This window comes from Euprymna scolopes, chromosome 13 (genome assembly GCF_053919585.1).
Source record: "Euprymna scolopes isolate OS-2025 chromosome 13, ASM5391958v1, whole genome shotgun sequence".
Taxonomy (NCBI): domain Eukaryota; kingdom Metazoa; phylum Mollusca; class Cephalopoda; order Sepiida; family Sepiolidae; genus Euprymna; species Euprymna scolopes.
In genome coordinates this window covers 102,768,880-102,785,182 of record NC_136494.1, presented here as the reverse complement: position 1 = coordinate 102,785,182, position 16,303 = coordinate 102,768,880, and the positions used below count along the sequence as shown (strand labels likewise).

The 16,303-nt window shown below is 31.1% G+C and overlaps 1 protein-coding gene across 1 annotated transcript in view; it reads right to left on the bottom strand.

Annotated features, from left to right (window-relative positions):
- LOC145292121 (adenylate kinase isoenzyme 5-like) overlaps nt 1-15,741 on the bottom strand; it is a 54,280-nt gene extending 38,539 nt beyond the window's left edge. The window contains exon 1 of the mRNA XM_080138226.1: nt 15,349-15,741. The gene's annotated coding sequence lies outside the window, so the exon portion shown is untranslated. The remainder of the gene's footprint in view (nt 1-15,348) is intronic.
- Between the last annotated feature and the right edge of the window lie 562 nt (nt 15,742-16,303).

Here is a 16,303-nt window from a genome sequence, read left to right as displayed (position 1 = left end):
TTTCATTAGTCTGTTTCACTTAATTTTGAAATACCATTTTCATTGGTCTGTCTAATTTAATTTTGAAATAGCATTTTCATTAGTCTGTTTCACTTAATTTTGAAATACCATTTTCATTAGTCTGTTTCACTTAATTTTGAAATACCATTTTCATTGGTCTGTCTAATTTAATTTTGAAATAGCATTTTCATTAGTCTGTTTCACTTAATTTTGAAATACCATTTTCATTAGTCTGTTTCACTTAATTTTGAAATACCATTTTCATTAGTCTGTTTCACTTAATTTTGAAATACCATTTTCATTGGTCTGTCTAATTTAATTTTGAAATAGCATTTTCATTAGTCTGTTTCACTTAATTTTGAAATACCATTTTCATTAGTCTGTTTCACTTAATTTTGAAATACCATTTTCATTAGTCTGTTTCACTTAATTTTGAAATACCATTTTCATTGGTCTGTCTAATTTAATTTTGAAATAGCATTTTCATTAGTCTGTTTCACTTAATTTTGAAATACCATTTTCATTAGTCTGTTTCACTTAATTTTGAAATACCATTTTCATTGGTCTGTCTAATTTAATTTTGAAATAGCATTTTCATTAGTCTGTTTCACTTAATTTTGAAATAGCATTTTCATTAGTCTGTTTCACTTAATTTTGGAATAGCATTTTCATTAGTCTGTTTCACTTAATTTTGAAATAGCATTTTCATTAGTCTGTTTCACTTAATTTTGAAATAGCATTTTCATTAGTCTGTTTCACTTAATTTTGAAATACCATTTTCATTGGTCTGTCTAATTTAATTTTGGAATAGCATTTTCATTAGTCTGTTTCACTTAATTTTGAAATACCATTTTCATTAGTCTGTTTCACTTAATTTTGAAATACCATTTTCATTGGTCTGTCTAATTTAATTTTGGAATAGCATTTTCATTAGTCTGTCATGCTTAATTTTGATATAGCATTTTCATTGGTCTGTCTCACTTAACTTTTAAAAAAGGTTTTCATTAGTCTGTCACATTTTGAAATTATAGATGTATCACTGATATTTCCATCAATGCTTTTTCCCTCACAGCTGACAAGATTCCAACTCCCAACAATTGATTGCTTGCCAGTGTCGTATGAGATCTCACTTGTCTCACAATAGTCTTTATTGGGTATAGCATTCATCTTTGGATCTGGTTATCCACTTAAATGCTGTATTCACAATATATGAACACAAGAAGCATTGAAACACGTTAAGACTTGAATACTAGAATCACAGAATGGCTAACAGCAAAACAGAACTTTTTTCTTTTTGTTTCCCACCTGAATTCCTCTTGAGAAGCTTTGGTGACAAAATTCTACAAGTGTTGCTGCCTCTTTGAATCTATTTTTGATTATCCGTTATTATCCATTGATTACCGGTTTTTCTTTATCCAAGTATTTTGATATTAGATTTAGATTTTATTTGTAATAGTTGCTTTTGATAAAATGGTCAGTTCTGTGACCATTTCTCTTCACATCCACCAACGTTTATATCCATAAAGACAAACTTAGATTTTTTTTCATTTAAATGAAATGACATTAAAGTCTATAGTAAAAGTATTTCTGCTGTTTGAATTTATTGAAATTTAGACAAATATAACGGTTCAGAAACAGAAATCAAAATGCAAATTTTTTTAAAAATAAACATATTTATTTAAATTCTAATTTTTGACCATCAAGAATATTTTTTTTCTTTTCCTTTTACACAGCATGTTGTCATTTAGTCTTCTGTTCTTATTGAAGATTGAATTATTTTTATGTCCGAGTTCAGTGGCTTTGTACTTTGGTGTGCATGTGTTAATAAGTAGTAAAAGTATTTTCACTGTTTGAATGCACTGAAATTTGAAACACTGGAACGGTTCAGAAACCAATCAAAATGTAATTGCTTTGTTAAATAAACATTTATTTATTTAATTTCTAATTTTCGATCCACATAAGAGTGTTCATCAGGAAAATACAGACAATAATTTTTTTTTTTTTGGGGGGGGGGTTGATAAAGACTCGTATATGAGTCAAAAATTAGAATTTAAATAAATAAATATGTTTACTATTAATTAATTAACAGTGTGCTCTAAAAGGTTATTTATATTAAACAAAAAGCAAAATAAGCATCATTATATCAAAAAGAAGATAAAAAGTAAACACACACACACACACACACACACACACACACACACACACACACACACACACACACACACACACACACATACACAGAGAAATCTCTCAAAATGTAAATTTTTAAATAAACATATTTATTTATTTAATTTCTAATTTTCCACCCGTATAAGAGTCTTCATCAGGAAAATACTAAAATACTATCTCTATCTCTACTATTATATAAAAGTCAGTTAGTTTTTGTTTTTTTTGTTTTTTTGTGTGTGTGTGTGTGTGTGTGTGTGTGTGTGTGAGTGAGTGAAGGAGTGAGTTCCTCCTAGATTCCAAAACGGCTGAGCATTTCTTTTACAAATTTCACAGAAAGGTAATTCATATTTCTGGCAGTGTTCTTAGATATGCTTTGTACAGACATTTATCCGATAAGTGTCGAAAATCCAAAAAATCCAATCCTAAAAATAGTCTTTCTTCTCTTACAGATAAAAAAGAAGAATTTTTACAGGCGAATATTTTACACTACACTACACCAGTGTAACGTAAAATATTCCCCTGTAAAAATTCTTCTTTTTTATCTATAAGAGAAGAAAGACTATTTTTAGGATCATCAGCTGACATGATATTGACACCTTTGCAATAGTTGGAAAAATTAAAAATAAAATATTTTTATAGTGGATGTGCTGGGAGGGGGGGGGCACTTCACTATATACCTATAACGGAACATAATCACCCAGTTTTGACCATACAGGACAGAACGAGCAACTATCTTTCTATAGTTTCAAAATGACATCTATTTTTGAAATACAAAAAAAAAAATGGTTACTTGTTTTGTCCTTTGCTAAAAGGTCATTCACAGGATGATCAATATAGTTTTCTGGATAGGATGTGTGCTTATTTTACATTATGTCTCCCTTGTCAGATCATATGTTAGAGTATGGTGTCCAGTATCCTGCAACATATCTAACATGTGATATCCAGACTGGTTTCTCAAATGATGCAGAGTCTATCAGATCTGCCCTATTTAAGCTTACTCACAAAGTTTAACCCTTGCTCCTTTGAGTGCTGACAATCACATGGTCATCTCATTTTGCCCTACAATCTTCTTAATGGGCATATGGTATACTTCAGGACCTATTATTGAAACCTGCACCAGAAAGATATCTATGTGGACACTACAATAAACCATTTCATTGCCGATTTGGACTGAACCAAAGGAGAAATACTTTCTCAATCAAACTCCCTGGATCTTGGAATAGATTTCCAAGGGAGGTAATAAATATGCCAGCAATTCAAGGAGAATTTAAACAGGTGCAAGAATACTGTATCATCTTCTGTCCTTACATAGCAATTGTAGCATACTTGTTTTATTTTTTGACAAATTATTTGCATTGAATTGAATTATAGTTATATAGTAAAATTACCTCCCCTTACATGGGGCTAAAATATTTTATTTTTATTCTTTGTTTATTTATTTTTCAGTTTGTTTAGGTGTAATCGCATGAAACACAGAATATCCGTCATAAAATCATGGATTCGTATTATGTTTTTTTTTGTTGGAAATACATCCAGCTTTTATTATCAGTTGAAAAATATATATTCTCCCCTTTTTTATTTATTTATTTGTCATTTTTATTAAATCCAAAGAAGTTATATTGCCCCCTCCCTCTTACCCACTTCTCAGAGCAGTAGAACAACGAAATTTGGCATAATTAGTAGTCTTTCTCTATGTAGGAATCACCCAGAGTCACGCATTTTCCCCATCATTTAATGCAGCTCTGTAGACCGTTTTTGTAGAACAACCTAGGTTGGTCTTCCAACCACGATGCAAGGAATTTGATATATTAACAAAATCAACTTTCTTTTTTTTTTTTACTGATTGAATAATTGAATAATTATGATGTTATGAAAAAAAGTGAATGGAATAAACATGGATTTTTATTTGCTTTATCTTATGTAAAAATAAGTTTTATGATCACCATGCTCTTCTTTTATAAAGAATCTGTTTAAATAGGCAACAACGGCTTTGTGAAGTGAAAAACTATGAGAAGCTATAAGGGGATAATTTTTTTTTAATTTAGACAAGTAGAAGATTGGTGAGAGTGAAGAAGAAGAAGAAGAAGAAGAAGAAGATTGAGAGAGACAAAGAACATTTGGGAAAAGGGACAATTGTGAGAGAGATATAGAAAAACAGATAGACAGACGGAGAAAAATATAGATGATGCACAAAATATAACTTATAATATTTGGCTTATTTTAGTAGACGACAAACAAACAACACTGTAGAGGAGATAAGGGTGTAGTTGTAGAAGCTTTATTCAATTATTTAATTAGTACAATTGCAATATAGCGCTGGACAGATTCCTATATAGAAGGTTTCGTGTGTATTTAAGAGTTACGATAAAGGGGAAATAATTACCAAATATGAAATACTTTTTTTGTTAAATGATTAATATTTTCAGACTTATTTCCAAATTATGTGAGTGGCTGAAAAAATTTAACAATTGAAAATATTGTTTTCACAAGGGTAACATTTTGTTTCAGGATTTCATCTTTGGCACACGAGACAAATAAAAAAAGAAAGGAGAAAGAATCTCCTTAGAAAAATTTGATGAATGACCTAATTTTGTCGTTGATGTTTTTGTTTGTTTGTGATGCCCACAGAACTTTTCCCATGAATTGATGCAAACAGAAAAAGAAAAATAACTTGTTAACTTGGGCAAATTTTTTTATGTCATTAAGTTAATTGCTCTCATAATGATCTCAATTATTCCCGAAACAATTGCAAGAATTACACATTGAATAATAACAAAATATGCAAGCAGAAAAAGATCTCCTCTGAATAAATTCTTTTAGGCAATTTAACAAAATGTAAATTTTTAAGGTGAAAACGACCCCATCCAAATAGCCATTTTTATTTATTCAATAACGAAAAAGAAAAAGAATATGAGTGAGGTCATAAACAATGGAGAAATCATGACAGAACCTCCCCTCATCATCTGTCTTGTTTGAGTGGGTCAACCATTCGACGCTGTGAACATTGAAGTCTCCACATACGTGAATGTTAGCTGAAGGATAAGCAGATAGGACTTGGTCAATTTTCTCAGATATGCTTTTAAAGATAGTAACTCCGCTGTTGTGGGGGCGATAGAGAGTAAATATAAATGCAGTAGTGTGAGCTAATGCAACCCGGAAGCACATATAGGGTAAGTTAGGATCTTCTCTGGAGATGTCCCTACCACATGGAAAGCCATCTTTAATATAGGCACATATTCCAGGCCCATGGCGATAATAACGAAAACGAAAAGGAATATGATGGTTGCTTGCTTTGTTTTGGAGTAATTTAATGCCCGATCCATTAATTTTGAAAAAGTAAAATATGTAAAACAAAAATACAAAGAAGAAAAAGTATGCAGAAGAAGTGTTTAAAATTATAATTGAAGTGCATAAATGTTGATGGTTACAACATGAAAATTTGCTAAAAAAAAATTAAAAGTTCACTTTTAGTTGTCTCCTCAGATCTACTTTCTTGGAGGGTCATCATTTGAGAAATTGAACCATTTTTTATCGTTATTTTTCTTTTACAAAGCCGCTTATCAAGGCCTACAGGCCAATCGAGGATAAGCATTAATGAGTATCAGTTGGTTGGTGAGACAACACCGTGATCATCAGAAATGGTGGAATTTAAGTACTGTTCGTTAAATTTTTTGGAGTTCTAGAAAAGAAACTTCGCTCACAGAATTTAAGTTTAGTTTTAGGCACAAATAGAAATTAAGGAAAATTGTTAGCATTTGTTGTAGGTAGACGAGTGTTTGCTGATGTCCAGGGAAGATTCATTCTGATTACACCACAAATGTTGCCGAGAAGAAATCTAACATTTTTAAATAGAAATGTGTGTGAGTATAACTGAAGGCTTAAAAGAGAATGGCACGTAAAGGGAGGAGTAAAAACAGCACCATCGAGTAAAAAAAAAAATCTTCTAAAATAGATCCATTTGATTGGACAGAACAATTATTTTGACCAATCATTAGGCATTTAATTTTGGCGGGAGAAAGATGACAAACACCTTTTTCTTCTTCTTCTTCTTCTTCTTCTTTTGAAATAGTCTCTTTACAAACAGGATGCATTTTACTTATCCGTTCAATTCAGACGTTAAAGGAACCCCCCACCCCCACCTTAGCAGTAGTTGATCTTTTAATTGAAAATGCCGAATACTTGTCCTCAGATATTTTGACTAAGGATTCAACTGAACAAGAATGAAAAGCACCTTCGGAGGAACTGAGATTATTTGGAAACCTCCAAACACTTGCCTATGCATTAAAACGACGTCGATCAGAAATAAAATAAAATAATTCTAGATATTCTGAAGTAAGAAATATATTAACATAACAGGAAAGAGAGACAGAAGAAGATTAAAGAAGCCTAAAAGATGATCGAAGACTTACAAGTAGCATTAGGAATATCAGGAACATAAATTCATTTTATTTCAGGGTGGTATAATGAAAGTTAAATTTATTAATTAACATGACTAAAGTGTACAAGAAATAAGAGAAGGGCACTGAGGAGGAATGATGATGCAGTAGTTACAGGAACAAACTGTGGATTTAGAGTGATGCGTTAAGTTTTGTGACTATTGTATCATTTTTTTTTTTAATTCTATTTTCACCCCAAACAAGGCACAGTTGCCATTCTGATGTAGGGACATAAGTTGTAGGGATACTATGTAAGAAATTGAGCAGCAAGATATCTGTTCACATTACACTTGAACTTCTGCATGTCAGTACAGTTGGGAAAGCAGAATCCCAGAAGAGAGTTCCAGTCTAGCAGTTCTGGGGAAGAAACTATTGGAGTAGAACACTTTCTTACATTTAGGAATCTCTACTGTGCAGGGGTGGGATTTTGCTGCCTGTCAGGTTTGTCAGGGGTATTTACATCGAGGGGGCACAAGTAATTGTAGTTCGTTGGAGCATTCACCATTAAAATACTTGTAGAACAGGCAGAGGGACACAACATTTCGGCGATGAGATAGATTTTGAAACTTACACAACAGTTCAGGACCTATCAGGTTGGCAACTAAGACATTGAATCTATGTCTCCAATTTTCCCGGTTAGGATTAAATAGTAGGATAGACGACACTTCCAAAACTTAGTAACGAAACTAGCCTAAAAGAAGGAAAACTTTGAAATAGTCCTGGGGCTCTAACATTTCTATCAGTCTGCTTGAGAAAAGCAAGAGAACTGCTTCGTTTCCAACCTTTAATTGAGAAGATAACATTAAAAGAAATGATGAAAGCCACGAAGAGTAGTTAAATACTCACGTATAAAAGCAAAATCAAAGCAAGATCAGAAACAAGTACAAATGGCTAACTACAATTACTGAACTGTGAAGTACGTTTCATGACTCATTTTAATGACATTTTAAATAAGTTTTTATTCCTGACAATGAAAATCTAAAAATAAAACTTAATTAATCTTGTACAAAAACTAAGCTTTCTTTTTCATAAATTAATGAAATAACTCTATTATATTTCTCTTAGTCTGTCTGCTTGTTTGTCAATTCTATTTTTCTCGGAAGGTACTGGACTGATCTGGGTGAAATTTTGTAATGGACCGTTGTTAACATAAGGTGCACCGAACTAAGTATTATGGTATCCATTCGATGCACAGTTAGAGATTAATAGGAATTAATATTTAATGCAAAAATGAGCACAAATTTAACCATCAATTTGGCATAAAGCATTCATTTGAAGTCAAGTATAACTTTTGCCCATTTCTAATGGGCGAAAAGATCTAATAGTTAATATCAAAAGCAGGAGAAAACGGAGAAAAACATTATTACTTTTGATTTGTATCTTACATTTGTTACATTTAGTTTATATCTAAATATATAATTTCCTTTTATAAGAAGTTTGTTGCTTCGTGTGTATGGGATATGATGAAAAGGGGAAGGGGTATTTTTTTTGAAGCCGAGGCATGATTGGACCTGCACAGGTTTAACATGATTGTAACTGTGTTCTGTATTCATTGCATGTTTCTTACAAACTTTATAAGTGTTCAGGCCCAAATGAAATTAATAACTTTGGACACTTATTTGAAAGGCAGTTTAAGGGCTTCTATTTTCATCACAATGATTGTGAAATAAAATCTTCACAGATTTATTTGACTTTCTGTTTGACTGAATTAAGTTCAAATATGAAGTGCAGATCAAAAAAAAAAACTTCCTAGGTTCTTCTTTAGTTAGGCTTTTCTTCTATGTGAGGCTTTGTCAGTCAGACAATAATTCTAACTTATGTGATGAAATCGCATATTTACCCATCCAAATGAGTTCTGGTTTTGAAAATTCTCAGAAGGACACAGTGTCAGTTATGAAAATGTAGGTAAAAAAATTGTAATAGCATTTTTATTTTCATTCTCCTCCTCATGTTAAGACCGGATTTCAAAATAAGAGTGTTATTAGTTCAGCGCGGTACCTTCTCTGCCTAAGTATTGAAAGTTTTTTTTTCTTTCTTGGGGGGGGGGGAGCAATCTGGCAAGAATGTTATTACTCCATGTGATCAGTCGTTTCATCACTCACAGAACTTAGTAGCAAAGTTTATTCTGATATAGCTGAAAAATATGTGTATCCTTAATGGCTAACGTAGAGAGCATTTCTAGCTCCTAAAATGACATGGTACATGTCATCAATCAACAACTGATTAATGAAATTCTAGCTAAAGAAAAAACTTTCACTTCTCTATATTCTACTCTCTATGATTATCATGCCATACAATACCCTACAGAATTTTTAAAGTCATTAGAATTACCAGATATGCCACCACAGAAATTCCAGCTGAAAGCTGTATGCTCAATTATGTTACTGTTTGACTATGCAATGGAACAAGATTGTGTGTTGACTGCATGCAATATCATGTGATAGAAGCTGTCATATTAACTGGTGTGACTAAAGGAGAATTGACATTCATTCCCAGAATATCTGTCATTCTGTCAGAATCTGCAATTCAATTTAAAGGGGTTCAGTTCCCAAGTAACTTATGTTTTACCATGACAATAAACAAATCTCAAGGACAATTCTTGGAAGTGGTTGGTCTTACCTTAGCTTCACCTTACTTTAGCCATGGACAGTTTCCCTAGAATGTTTATATAGATTAACACTAGAAGGTACACGATAAAATATTATCTATCTAAGAGATTTATACAGATAATAAAGTCAATGCTCCATTCTATAAGTACATTCACTTACAAAAAATCGTCTAACTTACGTCATTTCATATTTATATGTACTTATTGACTGAATATAGATTTGACTTAAATGAACAACAGACAATCGCCAAGTATAAATAGCCAATCAGACTCATTATTCCAGAATGCATTCTCAGTAAACAACTTCTACTAATTCTAATAATATCAGATTATCAATTATCTAATAAACACTCTGTTTAAAAAAATTCCTATTTTAGTAGCCTAAATTTTTACTTATGTACATATTACATTTTCCTTTATTACTTCATAAAATAAAAATTTAAAAATGTTCTATTTCAGTCATCTAAACTATAAAAGAATTTTACTGGTAAGAATAGCTTTCTTTAAAAAATACATACATTTCATTGTGCCAGATAATCATACTTTCATTGGTTTCGGTAAAACAATTCTGTCAATAATTTGCATCATTTTTTCCAAAATTTTATGCTCTGAATAATAAATACCTAACAAACCAATTATTCTCTTTGTGTTAATTTTTTTTAGCAGTTTATCCACAGTCAATATTTTATGTGAATCACATATGATGATGCCTCAGGTAATCATAGTTTATTATTTTGGGGGTAGAAGGGGATTCTCTTACCGAATCTATTCTAGCTTTGTGACATATTTCCTGTGTGCACCGCTAATAGACAGGTACTTAACAATTCACAAAGAATATTTAAAAAGACTTTTCCTTTTTCATTCTTTTAGATATCTTCGGGCAAAGCTGAGAAACGGGTCCTGCAAGTATAATATATATATATATATATATATATTTTACAAAGAGGTCACCACTTATCAAGGCCCAGAGGACACTCGAGAATAACGGTTATTGAGTGTACAGTAGTCAATGGGATAATTTCTTAGTAATCGTTAGTATTAGAAATTTGGGTACTAGTGCACTTATTGATCTGTGCTGAAATAATTACAATATTATTTAAAAAGCCATTCTTAACATGGGGAGGGGAGGGTGTTTTGTACCTAGTCTATACTTTAACCTTACAATTGAATAAAAAAAACATATCATAAAACTTTAACTAAACTTGGAAATACGATTTAAAAAATAGCACGGATCAGTAAGTGCACTAGCACCGAAATTTGGTAAATTGGATTATTTAAGGGGACAATTAATCAAGAATTTGTTTACGTTGGACTTGAAGACAGCCAAATTTGAATGCATTTCAAGCTTCTGTGTAAATTTTATATTTTTTATTCCAAAGTTAAATAAAAAAAAAAAAAAATAATTAATTAACTAATTATATATCTATCTATAAAAGTGAAAATATGTGTGTGTGTGTGTGTGTGTGTGTGTGTGTGTGTGTGTGTGTACATTTCCCTACCAAATAACTGTGTCAATTTTCGGTCTACGGACTCGAGATTTGATATAAAGAGTATTGAGATTTGGGAAAATGTTTTTAATCGGTTTTCGGCCAGAAATTTGGCTGTCAAGGGGTCAAAGTTCAACAATTTGACCTTTGAAAACTCCACCAAACTCTTCTGCAAATTTTGGGTCTAAACACTTGAAATTTTGAATGTAGGTTGCTTGGACATAGATCAAACATTTTAATTTGATTTGAGCCTAAAACAATAAATGTTAAGGGGTCAAAATTGGGGACAAAGTTTTAAAAGATTTTACCTATGCGGTCTCTACCAAATTACTCAGCCAATTTCTGGTCTAAACATTTGAAATTTTACATAAAGGGTATTCAAAGATAGGGCAAACTTTTTAATCGGCTTGGGTTGAAAATTTGAGCTGCTAAGGGGTGCAGTTCAAATGATTTGACCTTTGCAGTGTTCAGCAAACTACTCAACCAATTTTGGGTCTAAACATTTGAAATTTATGCATAATGGGTATTCAGACATGCAGCAAGCATTTTAATCAGTTTTGGGGCGAAACTTTGGCTGCCAAAAGGTAAAAATTGAAAGAGTTGACCTTTGCAGATTCTACCAAATTCCTCTGCCAATTTTGAATCTAAAGACTTGAAATTTTAGATGTAAGTAACTTGGACATGGGTAAAACCTTTTATTTTGATTTGAAAGCAAAGCAATAAATATTAAGGAGTCAAAATTGGGGTCAAAGTTTTAAAAAAAATTGACCTCTGCGGTCTCTACGAAATTATTCATAAAAATTTTGGTCTAAACATTTTAAATCTTGCATAAAGTGTATTCACATGTAAAGCAGGTTATGAACAGTACATAGAGCCTGAGCAAGGCTGGGCTGAACTGCTACTAAATCTATCAAAGTGAAATTGTCTGTGTGTGCGTGTCTGTGTGTGCGTGTCTGTGTGTGCGTGTCTGTGTGTGTACGGGTACATTTCCCTTCCAAACAACTTTCTCAATTTTCACTCTAGAGACTCGAGATTTGACATAAAGAGTATTCAGATTTGGAAAAATCTTTTTAATCGGTTTTCGGCCAGAAATTTGGCTGTCAAGGGGTCAAAGTTCAACGATTTGACCTCTGAACATTCTATCAAACTCATCTGCAAATTTTGGGTCTAAACACTTGAAATTTTAAATGTATGTTACTGTAACATGAATGAAACATTTTAATTTGATTTGAGCCTAAAACAATAAATGTTAAGGGGTCAAAATTGGGGTCAAAGTTTTAAATAATTTTACCTATGCGGTCTCTACCAAATTACTCAGCCAATTTCTGGTCTAAACATTTGAAATTTTACATAAAGTGTATTCAGACATAGGACAAGCTTTTTAATCGTTTTCTTGGCCAAAAATTTAGCTACTAAGGGGTCAAAGTTGAAAAGAATTGACCTTTGCGATCTCTAGCAAACTATTGAGCAAATTTTGGGTCTAAATATTTTAAATTTTACATAATGGGTAATCAGACATGCAGCAAGCTTTTAAATCAGTTTTTGGGTGAAATTTTGGCTGCCAAGAGGTCAAAGTTGAAAAAGTTGACTTTTGCAGACTCTATCAAACTCCTCTACTAAGTTTGGGTCTTAACACTTGAAATTTTAGATGTAGGTTACCTGGGCATGAGTCAAACATTTTAATATATATATATACATATGCACATAAAGTTATGAACAATACATAGGGCCCCAGCAAAGCTGGGCTGAACTGCTAGTATATATATATATATATATATATATATATATATATACCATATGAGAAATATTTGGAATCAAATCTTCTCTTGCTGTTATTTCAGATCATTTGAAATCATAGCAGCAAGTTTTAGTCTCGCCTCTACTCCTCTATCAAGGCAAAAGATTTGGGATCTGTATATATATATATATATATATATATATATATATATATATATATATATATAGAGAGAGAGAGAGAGAGAGAGAGAGAGAAAGAGAGAGAGAGATTTGGGATATATATATATATATTACACCTCCCAGATTCAATAAACAATTTGTGATTGACAGCATTGACATAATCCTCAATAACAACTCCTTCCAATTCAATAACGACAACTGCATCCAAATACTAGGCACAGCAATGGGTACTAAAATGGCACCAACATATGCCACCCTTACACTCACCTTCCTAGAAGAGGCCCTTTATGAAAGGATAGAGCAGAAATACGGGCACAATATAAAAACACTCTTCATAAAATATTGGAAAAGATACCTAGACGACTGCTTTATCCTCTGGAGGATCACATGGGGGGATATCAGAGAACTCCACACTTTGCTGCAAAATCTACACCCAAAAAGAAACTTCACACTAGAACAAAGCCCCACAGAACTACCTTTCCTAGACATACTAGTAACAATCAAAAACAACAACATAATTACAGACATCTACCACAAACCCACAGACACTCAACAATACCTCCACTTCAAAAGCCACCACCCTAAAAACTGTCTAAAATCAATACCCTACTCCCTAGCACGTAGAGTCTGCACCATAGTAACGAACAGACACCTCTGTTCGACTAGACTGAATGAATTGCAAATAACCCTGCGGAAAAGAGGATATCCACTACCACTAATACAGAAAGGTATTGAACTGGCTGAAAAAAATTCAATAGACCAACTAAGAATCCCAAAAGAACACAACAAAGAACAAATTTTAGCATACGTCTCCACACGCAACACAAACAACCCAGAACTATTTACAGAGATAACAAAAAACCTTATTCTTCTCACTCAGAATGACAAACTAAACAACATACTTAAAACAACAAAAATAATAAAAAGCAAACGCCAACCTAAAAACCTAAAACACATCCTAACTTCCTCAAAACTCGTTCCATACACTACAAAAGGGGTTACAAAATGCAACAAACCGCGATGCGGAGTATGTGACATAATAATAGAAGGAAACACATACACATTCAAAACCCAACACAAACATTCAAAATAAAAAAGGATCTAAATTTCACCTTCAGAAATGTAGTATATGCACTAAGATGCACAGCATGCAACAAATCCTACATAGGCACCATCAAAAATTTCAGCAATAGAGTGGCCTTACATAAGAGCAACATCAAAATTGCAGATAACAGACACCTCTATGTTTCAAAACATGTACACACATGCACTGGAAATAGTTTCAAAATAATCCCAATCTTCTAAACAGACAATTATTTTTATTTACTTACACAGGAAAAAAATTTCATAAAAAACGATTCCAATGATTTAAAAACATTATTACAATGATCTAAACATAATTTTCAATGAAAAACCAAAACACGGAATAATAAAATAATGTTAAAAAATATACATTATTGGTGACCACCCCCTTATATATATATATATATATATATATATATATATATATATATATATATATATATATATATATATATATATATATATATATAAGCCGAAAATTTGAAACTTTAAACAAATATTTTGCTTATTTAAAAAAAAAAATACAGATACGCACGCGGTTGTCTTTCTAATATATATATATATATATATATATATATATATATATATATATATATATATATATATATATATATATATATATGCATGCAGTATGTAGTTTTAGAAGCGGCAAACTTTAAATTAAAATAAATAATGAATCACCACAGAAAAATATTTTCATCATACAAATATGTGATTTATTTCAAAGATTAATTTTTGGCATTTATAATTTAAATACAATTTCGGGAATATGGTCTTTACAGCTCATACGTCTCATGCAGCTTGCATGTATATGGCATGATCTAGACGTACAATTTTTACAAACTCTGCACATTAAATTAGGTTGTATTTTGGCAATACCACATTGAATGTTGTCTTCTAAGTAGTCCAATGTGTCTAGTTTATCAGCGTAGATATGGGATTTAAATATCCCCTAAAAAAAATAATCTTATGGGATTAAATTGTATGAATGAAGTGGCCAGTTGACGTATTCATTTTGTGATTATATATATATATATATATATATATATATATATATATATATATATATATATATATATATATTATATATATATATATACACACACACAAATCTCCATATAAAGAATCCTTATATACTTCTTTGATTCCCCATATATATATATATATATATATATATATATATATATATATATATATATATATATATATATATATGTATATATATATATATGTATATATATATATATATATATGTATATATATATATATATATATATATATATATATATATATATATATATATATATATATATATATGTATGTATGGTTTAATAGTTTTTAATTCCTATCCTTTCCGTAGCAATTGTTTGGTGACACTGATGTAAAGGCTCGGCAAATGGAGTAAAAGGCGGCTTCGTGGTTGGGTTCAAATCTCATGACTGGCAGGAATTGTTATCCTACATTGATGACTGCGTAAGCATGAAGAAACAGTAGTGTCTGTGGTTACAAATAAATTATTTTTATTTATACACACAAAATATTTAGATAGGTTATGTATTTATCTTCTTCTTTTTTTTTCATAGAATTTTATCAAAATCTCAATGAGGATAGAAAATAAATGTATGTCTTTTTTTTTTTTTTTACTTACCTGCCCTGAGATAATAACATCCACTTTAGGACTGACATGAGCGCTTTTTGCTTTTTTTTTTCGTCGCAATCGAAGAGTACCTGCTGGAATTCTTCTTAAGATGACGTTATTTTTCTATCTTTCTTTTTGTTGATTATAATTGTTTAAAATGATCGTTAAAATCAATCGGGCGATGGAAACAATTGAGGCACACTATGCGATCATCGATTCCATTTCAAAGAGAAACAAACAAACAAACAAACAAAAAATCGACCTAATATTTTGAAAGGAGCATCGCCATTTTATTACCGTTGCCTTGGTAACAGAAGCAGCTCTACGTGCAGACAGCGCTTAGTTTCGTATTTGTTTGTATGAGTATTCCAAATATTTTATTATTTAACTACAATATTTAATCTTTACGAAAACTATTTTTTTAATATTTTGATTGGTTATAATTGTATGTATCATTTTTTAAGATATCAAAAGACAGTCTTCACCTATTCATTTTTTATGGAAAGAATAAGTTTATTATTTCGCAACGGAGGGAACAGCCGCATGAAAAGAAAAAAATTGTGAATCGAATTAATTTTTACAACAATTTTTTAAATTAAATTTTGAGTTAACAAGATTGAACGTAAATAGCTTTTTTTTGCAGCATGAAAAATTATCCAAAAATAATTCAATGCTAGATTTTTTCATAAATGATAAAAAATTTTTTTTATCCTACTATAATTTAAATGGTTATACATTTTTTCATTCTTAAAAAAAATCAACTTATTAAATTAATTTGTTTAGTTTTAACTTTTTTATGAATAAAATTTTTATTTCAAAATTATTGTTTCACTATATCATTATTCAATATCTTTTGAAATCAATCTGTTGTCGCCAGCCAGTGTCTAATCGGCGAAGATCACAACGAACGGCTCAAGACTATTCATTGTGCACGTTCACATTTTAACATTTTCTTTTTGTTTCA